The following is a 12,887-nucleotide window of genomic DNA, read 5'->3' on the forward strand; positions in this document are numbered from 1 at the left end:
AAAAGGAACTTCTGGCAAATTCTTGACTGCTGGGAAATACTGGAAATAGAACATGAATTTTGCCTATTCAGGACCAGAAAATCTGCTTTTGCAATAGTAACGCAAAAAGTACTTTTATGGTTCTTTCAGTTATGGCTCGTTCCAATTTGTCCGAGTTAGACTTGATTTCGCAAACTAAGAATAGCATACAAATATTCTGTAGAAATAACATACAAATATCAAATAACAAACATCCCCGCAACACTTCATCCTAATTAATAAATAACAAGTTTTCAAGGGTGTTGTGCCAGAGATTGACGATTAGCATGTGAACAGGCTCCTTGTCAAAGAAAAGGCAAGCGAGAGAAAACAAGGGTTGAAAAGGCTTTGATACTTAGGCAGTTCTAATCCCGAAGTGTGCCTAGATGTATCTGTTAAAACAATACACCAAACAGAAAAAAACATCTGAGGTCAATCGAAAGACACGCCTTATGTCAGAATAGTTGTCCCGAATGATGCCGGCAAAACACTTCAGAAGAAAGACCCTCTGATTAGGCAAATGTTCTTTTTTTTGTATTATTATTTTCCATTCTAACTGATCGTCTATAGCAGATAAGTAACAAGACTAACCACATCTATTTGGGGTGGTTTTAGCTGCGAGAACGGTTCGCTTCGATTTTCTTAGAAGAGCCGATATTTCTGGAAATCAAGACACGAACGCGAGGGCTATATTTTCGCGAATATGGAACTACACATATTACTCCGTTTACCATGATTTGCTGCTGGCATTTTGTCGAAACGAAATGACTGAAAGGAAAAGACCTTATGTGCTACAGTCAAACAAAAGTGTTTCTGAACAGTCATGGTTTAATGAAGGTGCATGCCATTGTCGAGATCAACATGATCAACATGATAAAATCAAAAGGCGTTCTTACCGGCTGGACATACTTTTATGATGATCTCTTAACCAGGCTACTGGAACAGTGACCCTGCCCGCTGCTGACTGAAGGATGCACTAAAGATGGTTCACAAAATACAAAAGACAGTTGAGACGGTCCATAAAGAAACTTATCAAAACCTGAAAAAAGACATTCAGATAAAAGCAAGGACATAGATGAAAAGATTACTTACCTAGAAATCAGCAGAGGCACAAAACAACGACCGCGACGATAACCGTCACTTCTGAGATGGAATATCCGCGCGCAATAAATATAATGAGTTGTCTGTCGAAATCCCAACATTGACACCATAACAAAAGACAGGGATGTTTAAAAAAGAAACTGCATTGTTTGCTGACAGCGTTTTAATGACTAACGCATTCAGTTAACATTTTCACACGCCTTTTTTTCACTTTCAAATTTCTATCAATTTAGTGACAATTTTATACACGCCCTCGACTTTGCACTAGCCTGCGGTGCACCTTAGTTATCACTCACAGCCAGCGCTATGTTCTTTGAACTTTCCTGACTAGGTGTCATTTTACTTCTCCAGCCAAAATTAACCAGAGCACAATTTCAAAAGCCGCAGGAAGCCAGAAGGGAAGTGAATTTCTTTTTTCTAGCCAGCTTCGGTATTCAAAGGGTCGACCACAGCAAGAAAAACGTTTCGGCAAAATTTCCAGCTAGAGTTTCTAATCCATTATTAAGTACCCAGCCAGCAAATTCTTAGCCTGAGGAGCGGATATTTTGAGGAGCGGATCCGTTGGGTACTCCTGTTTTGTTGCGTCGCCTACAGTGTATCATGTAAATAAGATCTTTTGAGTTACAGCCAATGTAGTGTGGAATTTGTCTTGTCTCTTTAGTAGCTGAAAACGTGTAGTCAGTTCGTCGGTCAGTTATGTTATTGCATGTGAGGCAGTTAGTTCCGCATTTTGTATGATCCTTTAGGAGGCTGCGTTTGTGGGTTGGTAGGTAATGTGGATTTGACAAGTATGTCGCAGAGATTGTAATCTTATACCTAGTTTTTTATGGCCTATATTTGAATTTAAAAAAATTGTAACGGCAAATCATTTAACTCCCTGAAGAAATTAGCCCGTGCCTGACGAAATACTGGTAAATAAAATATATATATATATCCTCACTGCCCTACAACAAGCCTTGCAGTATTAATATATTTGAAGTGCGGGCTATAGACGAAAGACAGAAATGATCCTCGCTCTTCAAATATAAACATTTCTTTCATGCAGTCCTTTCACGGGAACACATGAGGCCAACAACTGACCTGCAGCTGCTTCCAACTGAGTGGCTTCATAGCTCAGTTGGTAGAGCATTGCACCGGCATCGCAGAGGTATGTGGTTCGAATTCCGTTTAAGCCGCTTGAATTTGTATATCAGGTGTATATAAATTGGCAATCACTTCTATCTTTCATCAGTCTATAGCCCACGCTTTAAATGTATACATTTTTCTTCCGTACTTTAATTACTCTGTTACTCAAAGCGGGAGCTATATGATAGATGCGAAAATATCCATTCACTAATTCGCATACAAATGGCGTGTATTGTTTATGTGTGCCTCGTTCTTCAGACGATGCCGCTACAAGAAAACACTCTGAAGTTACTCCTTATGAAAACATGAACAGCACAAACCTAAATAATAGTACATGAAGAAATGTTTGCGTCAACATAAAAATAAGAAAAGCGATTTTAAAGAACGAGATTTTCTGAAAGGAATCATATTGTTGTAATAAAAAATTCACTTAAGCAATATTACATGAAAAGCGGAGAGTTTCTTGGGCCAGAAAAGCAAAAACAAACCGGCTAATTTGATATAAACTCATAAAATGTGTTACAAAGCCATTGCGTCTTCAATTTAGTTCTCTCGACAAGTACCAGTAAGTGATCAAATAAAGGACAACAAAAGGATAGCGCAAAAGGTGACATCCGTGAAAATTTTCAGCGACTTACATGCATATGAACCTGCAAGCTCAGACGTCCCTAACAAGACTATGCTATTTAATAACTAAGTTTCTGCCTCACTGGACATACCAGCAAGAAAGGGAGTCCAGGGAACATCAAGGTTAGTGATAAAACAGTGGAAGTTTAATCCACCCATAGATTATAATTTTGTTTTCAAAGCGTAAGTAATTGGCTTAATTGCATTTGAGGAGCGTGGATAAACAGGGCCATTAAAAAACAATGTACCCACGGGATATCAATTCTGCTTTTTGAGGTATTGTCTTTATATAGACTAACGTCATTATTACAATCGAGGGAGAATGAGAAAAAAAACTTTTCTGGGATTTTTTTTTCACTTCAATCAATTCAAATATTACAGTTTGTTTCGCCGTTTGGGGGCGGATTAACACGATTGTCTGCTAAGATGGAAAGCATTTGTTGTGGGTTGTCTAACAGCAATAACAATTAACAAACAATAGCTTCCACGCACTTCGTATCTGGCAACATTGTACGATGATTCCACAAAATATACGTCGTTGCCTGATTCCCACTTAAGATTAGCTGCCTCATTACAATTAGTTTTAACGTTTTTACCCAGATATGCATCCCTTCGACTTTGTTGTGCTAAAAGATCTTTTATGTTTATGCTTATTTAAGTCTGTATTTATTGTAATGTTTCATATCCAGTAATTTACCAAAATACTAGCGTGGCATAGATCACGGCTTGATTCTAGACAGAAAAAATTAAAACTGAGAAATCTGCGGCAGTTTTCGGAAAACCAACTCGGGTTTGTTATCAATGATTTACTTAGGCCCTGTCTACAAGCAGGTAGGGTGACCTTACTGCCTCACTGCTAGGGTTTCCCTAGCAGGAGGGTCAAAGATAGCACGGGTTTACAAGCAAAATTTCACAGGTGGGGTTACCCTCCCTCCTTGTAAACAGGGCCTTAGTGCAAGAATTGATTTACCAAGAATAAAACACAAAAACGAATCTTTAATCTGCATGTGGCCTTTATTTCAAAATGAAACCGATTCCCAACTTGCATTTTCATGCCACTAATGCTGCCTTTATTAGTCACATCAAAAAGTTCAGCTATGTGGACAGTTTTTCTCATCTTTTTTAATTTCTCAGTGAGAACGAAAGTCCTTCGATGGACACAAAACCGAGCACAACAAAGTCTCTCCCCAAACTATGCATTTTCTTGAGAAAAAGAAACACCTCAGCACATAACCGGTAATAAATTCCATCATGGAAGGCCTGCCTTAAAGGCTAGCTTAAGCAGAGGCGTATTTAAGTAACAAATGGCAGACTGAAGTGACTCTCTTAAACCCTTGACAGTGGTTGCACTAACATTTCCGACAAATCGTCCATACTGATATGAGAGCATAGAGACTGGACCATTCCGGTTGGGGTCCAGTCGCACAAAAAAGCATTTTAAGTTCCTTATCGCTGGGGTGAGCAATCAGGCTATTCTCTTCGTTCATCTCACATGGCTGTCGCAATAATTCCTTGTGAATGAGGTATATTTAATCAACCAAACCACCCGTTTTTTTTTTTCTGTCCACGCACTTGTGATTCAGTTATTTCCACCCATTGGTGACTTGAAATCAAGTTGCTGGCTTTGAAATATGTCATACTAAGCTAAATATGGATCCTTTATCGGTAGGTTAGGTGACACTGCTTCCAAAAACAGATTCTGTGAATCATGATCGTGCAAACACTGCTCCTCCTCTGCCTGTCAGCCACATTGAAAGGTGTCTTAGCGAACAATGATAGCGACACATTTGAGCTTGGAAAAGGGATCAATCTGCGAAAGGTCAACTTGTTGAGTGACTTTCAGGAACATGAGGCGAGCGTGTTCGAAGAATTGCCTTCCAGCTGCTTCAAAAGATCAGAGCTTCACTATTCAGGCAGTCATTTTGACTACTATGCAAGCACCAAAGCATTCTACTCCAAGACGGCCGTTGAAGCTGGTTTGGACGCATCACTGCAGTCTACATTCACTCTTGGAGCCACGCTAAGCAGCGTTATCCAGACGAAAGATTCAAAGACCAACGAAGTAAGTGGAATGTCTCTAAACGTCCGAGCATTGACGGAAAAGATCTTCGTAAAGAAGGATTGTTTGGATGACATCGATGTCTCCACTCTAACGAGGCGTCTTCTGAAGGAATTCTAAGGTCTTCCCTTAACATTTGACAAGCCTTGGCTCGCAAACTCCTGGAAGCCATACTACAATTTCTTGGAGACGTTCGGTTCCCATGTTATAACGTCCGTAAAGCGTGGATCAAGTATCAAGCAGACATCCTTTGCGGAGAGTTCCAAATCATACAGTCAGAGAGACTTTCAGGTGAAGAGCTGCGTTTCACTCGCAGGGCCTACCAGTGTTGGCAAAGTCGGCGTCGAAGCGTGTGCAAATGTCAGCCAAAGTGAAGCATCAAGTGCAAGCCACATGAACACGGTAGACAAACTCATCGTCCGCGGAGGGACCAAAGAAACCCGTAACGCGCTGTTCAAACAGAGGACGGAAGAACTGATTGAGAAGTTGATGAATGAAGCTGACGAGTCAGACTCCGCTGTGGAGCACAGTTTCAGACCAATTTGGGACATTCTACAAAGCCGCTTCGAGACAGGATCAGACAACTACATCAGAGCTGTAAACCTGCAGTATTACTACCTTGGTTACTTGAATTATGGCTGTTCACCTACAGAAAGTGGTAATGTACAGCTGCAAAAATTCGACTACACCAGAGATTCGACCAAGGGTTCCCCTGAATTTGAGTGCTCTTTGGCTTCAGAGGGGTGCCACAACAATAACGATTGTCACTACAGAGTGGGAATCAAGTGCTCCTGCTACGGTAAAACTTGCGTTCGCTACAAGGCAGAGAAACAAGACAACGGGGTCCCCAAGCATATTCCATACGCAAACTCAGACAAGAAATGGGGAAAGCATGGCTGTAAATGGAAAGTGGCTGGATTTAAGTGTCACTGCCGCAACGACAACCTTCGGGTGCGTAAAGTGAAATGGAGGATGCCAAGCAGAGATGCCGTTCAGAAAGGTGTCAGGCCTAATGTTGCTCACCATAGCTCGACGAAGCTAAGCCGTGATCAAGTTCGAAATGATTCAAAAGCTGAGATCAAATCCTACAATGTTGGCAACATTTAGAGAAGGCAGACGCACTAAAATGAGTTTCTCCCTCAAATTTACATAGTGTTCACATGTGTTGTATGCAATGAAACAATATTAAAATGGCAGAGATAACAATTCCTGATTGAGTGACCATTTAATCATGCACGCATCCTTAGAGTCACAAATACAGAAATCGGAATTATCGAAATTAACCTTTGATGATTTCCCCATCATTAAACTTGAAATTCAACCTGGACCGATCACGGAAAACATTTTTAAACGCGAAGTTAAGCTCAGTATTTGTTGTCGTCTGTGTATCTCAATGATAAACCAGCCTCAATGCGTTTCGAGCCGAGTATTTAATAATGTGCGGCCTGTTTCCTTGCGGATGAGGGGAGGGAATTCTGAGAAGGCTCGGGCGATCCGAACAGTTCCCTCTCGCCTTGATCCACATTCGCCAGTCGCCACCCACGTTTTGGTGATTCCCATTTCCTCTTTGCAAATATTTCCCCACTGATGCGGACCAAACGTTTTCCAATTTCTCCTTCATAATAACGTCCTACTGTTACATATTTTACGTCTTCCCCCTGATTTGATTTTAGTGTACTATATTTCGACTGGCCAAACCAGCCTTCTTCAGGTACAATGAGAGTTTACATCGGATTGCTTCTATGTACATATATATAGTAAATGGATGTTGGCGTAGTACTGGAAAAATGTGATAAAATATGGTAGTTACAACAAATTTGAATTCAAATATTAAGAGTAAAGGAAAAGTAACGGAAGTGACTGCAAATAATAAACTGAAATCTAATACGTTTCTTCGCGGATATTAAGACCATTAGAATCAATTGTCCTGCCTTTGAAATCAAAAAAGGCTCCCCGTTCTTACGGATCGAGTCTCTGTTGGAAAATATTTTTTTCGGTAGAATTTATTGCATGTCCTTAGAAATGGTGTGTGGGGAGAGGAGAGGAAATGTTCTGCGACTGTAGTAGGTTTGGATTTGGTTTTAGCGTTATCTAAAATGCGGCGGTGTTCATTAAAACGGTCTTTTAAACGTCGTGTAGTTTCTCCTATGTACTGTAGATGGCATCTGTTACATGCATTGAATCATGTAGATAAGGTTTTTAGTTTCGCAAGTTATGTGGGAATTTATGCCGGGAGCGTGTTTCGCCAGTAGAGAAGAATGTGTAGTTGGTTGGTCCATGGAAAACGTAAGGACAGGTAGCGCAGTTTTTGCCACAGCGAAAAGAACCGGAAGGAAGTGTGGAATTAAAAAGGGTTGCATTAGGGGACAGTTTAGCTGTAACTAGCAGGTCGCGAAGGCTAGGGGAGAGTCTGAAAGCCACAACAGGTAGGTGTAGAAAAGCATGTCCTTAGAAATGGTTTGTGGGGAGAGGAGAGGAAATGTTCTGCGACTGTAGTAGGTTTGGATTTGGTTTTAGCTGTAACTAGCAGGTTGCGAAGGCTAGGGGAGAGTCTGAAAGCCACAACAGGTAGGTATAGAAAAGCATTTTTGCAGCGGTCAGAGGAGAGAAGAAGGTTGTAGTGTTTTTTTATTACGTTGAAGATGGAAGGAAGTGATGGAATATAGGTCGTTATGAAAGGTATGCGTTCAGGTTTGTTTATCTGTTAGGTTGTAGGATATGTATGTGGGGAATCTCTGCGGCGCGTTGTATTTGATTGGTAACAAAGTCGCGTTTGTAACGGCGTTTCAGAAGGTATGTCGTTAGTTCAGTAGTGCGAATCTTGAACGTTTCGTTGGTAGAACAAATTAGAATAAAGTAAATGTTGGTGTTTGTCTGTAGGTTTCGTGTACAGGTCTGTATTTATGCCGCTCCGTCCCTAGTTAGTGAGACGTTATAAACGTCAAGAAAAAAAACATTGGTGGGAGAGTGTGAGCTGGTGAATTTTATGGTAGGGTGAATGCTGTTGAGATAATCGAAGAACATTTTAAGGTTCTCCGGACTTTCAGTCCAGGTCATAAAAATGTCGTCGATGTATCTCAACCAAGTACGGGGTTGAAATGGGGCGTTCCTTAGAGCAATTTTTTCCGAAATGTCCAAGGAAAAGGTTAGCAAAAGAGGGGGCCATTTTAGTGCCCATAGCTGTGCCCTGGATTTGAAGGTAGTGGCTATCATTAAAAGTGAAGTTATTCATGGTGAGAATCATGCGGATGAGGTCATAAATAGTGCCAATAGGAATGGTGTTGTGAGGATCAGTATGTAACTGAAAATTATCACAAGCATTAATAGCTTCATTATGTGGAATACTGGTGTATAAAGATGAGACGTCAGTGTTACTAATAATGAATTAGAGGGTTATTTGCCAATGGTAAGGAGTTTATTGAGAAAATTATTAGTGTCTAACATAAGATGGTAGTTTGTGGACAAAAGGTTGAAGATGGTGGTCAACAAAATGGGATATGCGTTCAGTGGGATGACTATTGGATGAAACAATGGGGCGTCCTGGGTTACCGGGCTTGTGTATTTTAAAAAGACCAGTTATCGGTATATGATTATTGCATCACCTAGGAAAAAGGTATCTATTAACGTAACAGCTTGTGATATTCAACAGAGAAGTGATATTAAGTATTTAGGAGTTTTTATCGATGATACTTTAAAATGGGAATACAGCATGTTAATAATCGATTAGCAAAGAATCTGGGCATATTTTAGTAACAAGCTTCGCTATTATGTCTCTATTAGTACTCTTAGGCAACTCTATTATAACCTCATCTACCCTTATGTTTCATATGGTTTGATCAATTCATTGTTGGGGAACTGCAAGCCAAACTCGACTTCAAACTGTAAAAAGAAAACAAAACAAGTGTATTCGGTCCATATTTTTTGCTTCCCAAAGAGAAACTGCTTCTATTTACTATAAACTACTCGAAATTCATACTCTTAAAAATGTATTAAATATTAGGATGGCATCCGTTATCTACTGGTTGCCTCCTGCCAGTTGGGGTTCTTAATAATGTTTCTATCAACTTTGAATTGTTTCTTTCACATTCTTAAAAGTGGGGTGGCTGTAAACTAGCTCGATAGCTAAGTGCTCTTCCACTATAAACAAAGCATTTACATTTTTTTACATTTATAAACTTAAGCATTTCCCTTTTTAAGTAAAAAAAATACCTGCATCCAGAATTCATAGCTATAACACTAGATATGCCTCAAGAGACAACTTATACAGACCTGTGTCCAAAACCAATTATGGGCTTTCAAGATTTACACCAACAGCTTCTAGTATTTGGGAAAATATACCTTATAATATTAAAACTTTACCTTTTCCTTTTTTTATTAAACAGTATAAGCGCTACCTCCTTGACAGCCAAATATAATAATGATAGTTAGGAAGGAAGGGAATATGATTATTATATTCCCTTCCTTCCTGATTATTATTATTATTATTATTATTATTTTTATTATTTTTATATTATTTTTTGTGTTTGAACTTAATTTAATGTAAGACTCCTTGGATGCAACTCATTGATGTATATAATATTGTATATTTATCTAAATTTGTCAATTTCTTAATTTATTACTATTAATTTAATTTTTATCTGTACTACCTATTTTGCTAGTTCACTTCTATACATATATCATTATGTATATATTTTTGTTTTCCTTTCATTTAATTCCTGTGGTAGTGGCCATCTCGAAAGCATTTGCTACTATGGCCACTACGCACTTTTCCACTTTTTCTCACTCAAGTATAATTAGTCTGTTTCCTTCTTTCTTTTAATTGTTATGTCCATTATTTATTTTCTGAAATAGTGCAAAATAATAATAATAAATCTTGAATCTTAAATCTTGGAAGGATGTAAAAACGTCCTGGTTTTACGTCAGGTTCTATGAGGTATTGTTTTGTCCTCTCGTCAATCCGTTGCTCTGAATATTTGAATTCAAATTTGTTGTAACTACCATATTTTATCACATTTTTTCCACTATTACGTCAACATCCATTTACTATATATATGTACATAGAAGCAATCCAATGTAAACTCTAATTGTACCTGAAGAAAGCTGATTTGGCCAGCCGAAACATAGTACACCTCTAAAATCAAATCTACGTTGTATCGGCTCTTGCTCAAAATATTTAGCTTCTCAACTTGTAATTACGCCGATCAGATCAACCCACTGATCCAACGTACACCGACAGGAAGATTGTCCACGGTTGCTTGCTTGAAAACTCTGTAAATTACGGCCCGCGTTTTTCCCCCTGAGATTTACAGCCCAAGCGCGAAGAGCTCCTGGGCCATAGTTAAAGGGGGAGAAACAAGGGTTCATAATTTACAGTGCATATCTCTGTGGTAATCAGGCCCGTGGGTAAGGAAACTAGTTGAAGTCAAGAGGATTGATCAACTGCCACAAAGACTGCCGTGTCAAAATCCGAATCTTGGCTTTTTGAAATAGTTGCTTGCAAGATACAAACGGTTTTAGTTTATGTAACATAAACGACTGAACTTGCTAGAGAGTGTTTTATCAAAATTTCAAAATTAGCTGGCCGTACAGCGGACATACTGTAGAATAAGACCCGCTAATTTAGTCAATCACAGCGCGCGTACCATATGAGAGCTATAATAAATTTGTCTTATTTCTTACATTCATTTTTTTACTAACCCTGAAATCAGTTTAATTCATTGCATGACAAAAAATAGCTGCAAAATTGGTTCTTGATACATACATACTGGAAATAAGGCAAACAGGCAAGAAATTTAAAAGTGTTTGGGGATCATGATGTTAAAAGCTGATTTAACGTATATATATTCCTCAAACATTTGAACGATGAAGGCAGTAATAGCGGCCCAACCATTTCTCTGTTAAAAGCTGACAAAAATAGCTGGGTTAGAAAGCGTGTTGCATGTAGTCGAGATCAAGATTTTGGAAAAATGTTCTGTAAACCTTTCATGCTCGTGTAAGCGGAGCATACAAATTCAAAGCTTACACACCATGCATAGTTAATAGAGGAAAATGGTTTGGAAGCTCGGCAAACATCAGAGGAGCAAACAAAGATGCCAAGATTTAGGTTGGAAAGTCCACGACCGTGCACAATCTTTTGTTTTGCGCTCATACACCATGCATGAATTACGCAAGCAACACGTTTCTATTGGTTAGTTCCTCAGTACGGAGAAAACAACTATTGTGTTTTGTGCACGGTCAAGGCCAAAAAAGAGAACAAAAACATACAACAAAGAAATTTGTCTGGTTTCATAACCATTCCCCTCTATTAACTATGTACACACTATCTAGCCGAGCAAACCTTTTAACGAAATCTTTGGTACTCTTTACTTTCACCATTTAAAGTAAAGACATTGAAAAAATCGCAATTTTGTTCACTGTGTGCCACAATGACCAAACTGAAGGTTCGAGGTTTCGGGAAAAATAGCATTCCGGAGAAAATGCAAAACTGTGACATGCTCACGCGTGACCTACCTTTCTGAACAGGTTTGTTCACTGTGACAACGCCTGTTCGTCCAGGTATTTGACGACTGCTCGAAGAGGCATTTTCCTAGGTAGGTAATCTATAGGTACTTTTTTTAGACTTGAGAATCCCCAACATAAAGGGCCAGATTCAGATAAGAGTCAATGTTAAAGTTGTGTTTGATCGCATTTTATTTCTATCCCAACTACTGCCTATTCGCAGCATCACAAATTTAAGATGGTGCCTACTATTGTTATTGCGCATACGTTCTGCGTATCTCCAGATACTAGGGTTTCCTATCGCTGATGCCTACTAATACAGGGATATTTTTGCGCAGTTTAAAACTATGCAGAAAAGTAGACCTTTGTAAGTAATCTTGTCATCCAAAAAAGAAAATTGGGGGTAACCATGGCTTCTTTAGAGATAATTAAGCTTCAATTTGAGAAAGAACGCTTTACATTGCTGTGCATTTTAGAGCTTTTTACAACTATTGTTCATGCATTATCTTTGAAAAATGTGTGGTTACCCCCGGTTACCCCCAATTTTCTTTTTGCATTTCAATCTCTTGTTAAGATCAACCTTTCCTGCATAATCAAAAATCGGGGCAAAAATACATTTGAATTAGCAGGCACCGTCCGTAAATACCAAAAAAGTACTATTCAGCATTCACTTTTTTAAATCACCACGGTCCAAGTGGCTTACTAGAGCTGCATTTTTCCTTATCGAATTTTGCCGACAAAAAGTAAAGATATTTAGAAAAAACGTAGAAATTAAAAAAAATTCTATACCACTGAGGTTTTGTGAACCAAACGGCGATATAAATATTTAAATGTTCGATTCCATGTGTAAGAAAAATTTTTTTTCGCTTTAGTCGTTTCATTTCCGTGTTAGCAGGTATCTTTTCTTTTTTCGTTCGCTGGGCTAACGAGCACGGAAAGAGAGGCCTCTGCAATGGGCGAAAGTCACTGTGTTGAGCATGCACGGCGTTCATGTTGTGTGGGCTTACTTAACAACAGCTGAATTACTGTAAGGGAATGCACGGGACACAGCAGGCTCTAGTGACAAAGTCAGAAGAGTTTGAAGAGTGCCGACCAAGATTGTGGACTGCGCTTGGATCAAATTGAGTATCGACCCATGGCAGGGGTTTCTTTTCCCGTACTCGTCAGCCCAGCGAACGCAAAAGAAAAGAGACCTCTGCTAGCAGGGAATCGTTTCATGAGCTAGAAGCCCAAGATACCTAGGGAGTTGAGTTGAACACAATTATATAATTGAAAAACTAACTGGAATAGTTAACTAATAATTGCTTTCGTCAGGCAAATGATCATCAAAGATGACCTGAAATTACATGTAATCTTACAATAGCCGCGTCTACGTAAACATGGCAAGGAAAGTAACGAGAAACACGTCTAAGGTATAAACGCATTAAAAGCAAATACAACGCATAGAAAACACAATCGA

General features: G+C 39.1%; 1 pseudogene; it reads left to right on the forward strand.

Moving 5' to 3' along the window:
• The first annotated feature begins 2,877 nt into the window (after nt 1-2,877).
• Nucleotides 2,878-6,138, forward strand: LOC138009046 (DELTA-alicitoxin-Pse2b-like; annotated as a pseudogene).
• The last annotated feature ends 6,749 nt before the right edge of the window (nt 6,139-12,887 follow it).

This window comes from Montipora foliosa, chromosome 6, assembly GCF_036669935.1.
Source record: "Montipora foliosa isolate CH-2021 chromosome 6, ASM3666993v2, whole genome shotgun sequence".
Lineage (NCBI taxonomy): Eukaryota > Metazoa > Cnidaria > Anthozoa > Scleractinia > Acroporidae > Montipora > Montipora foliosa.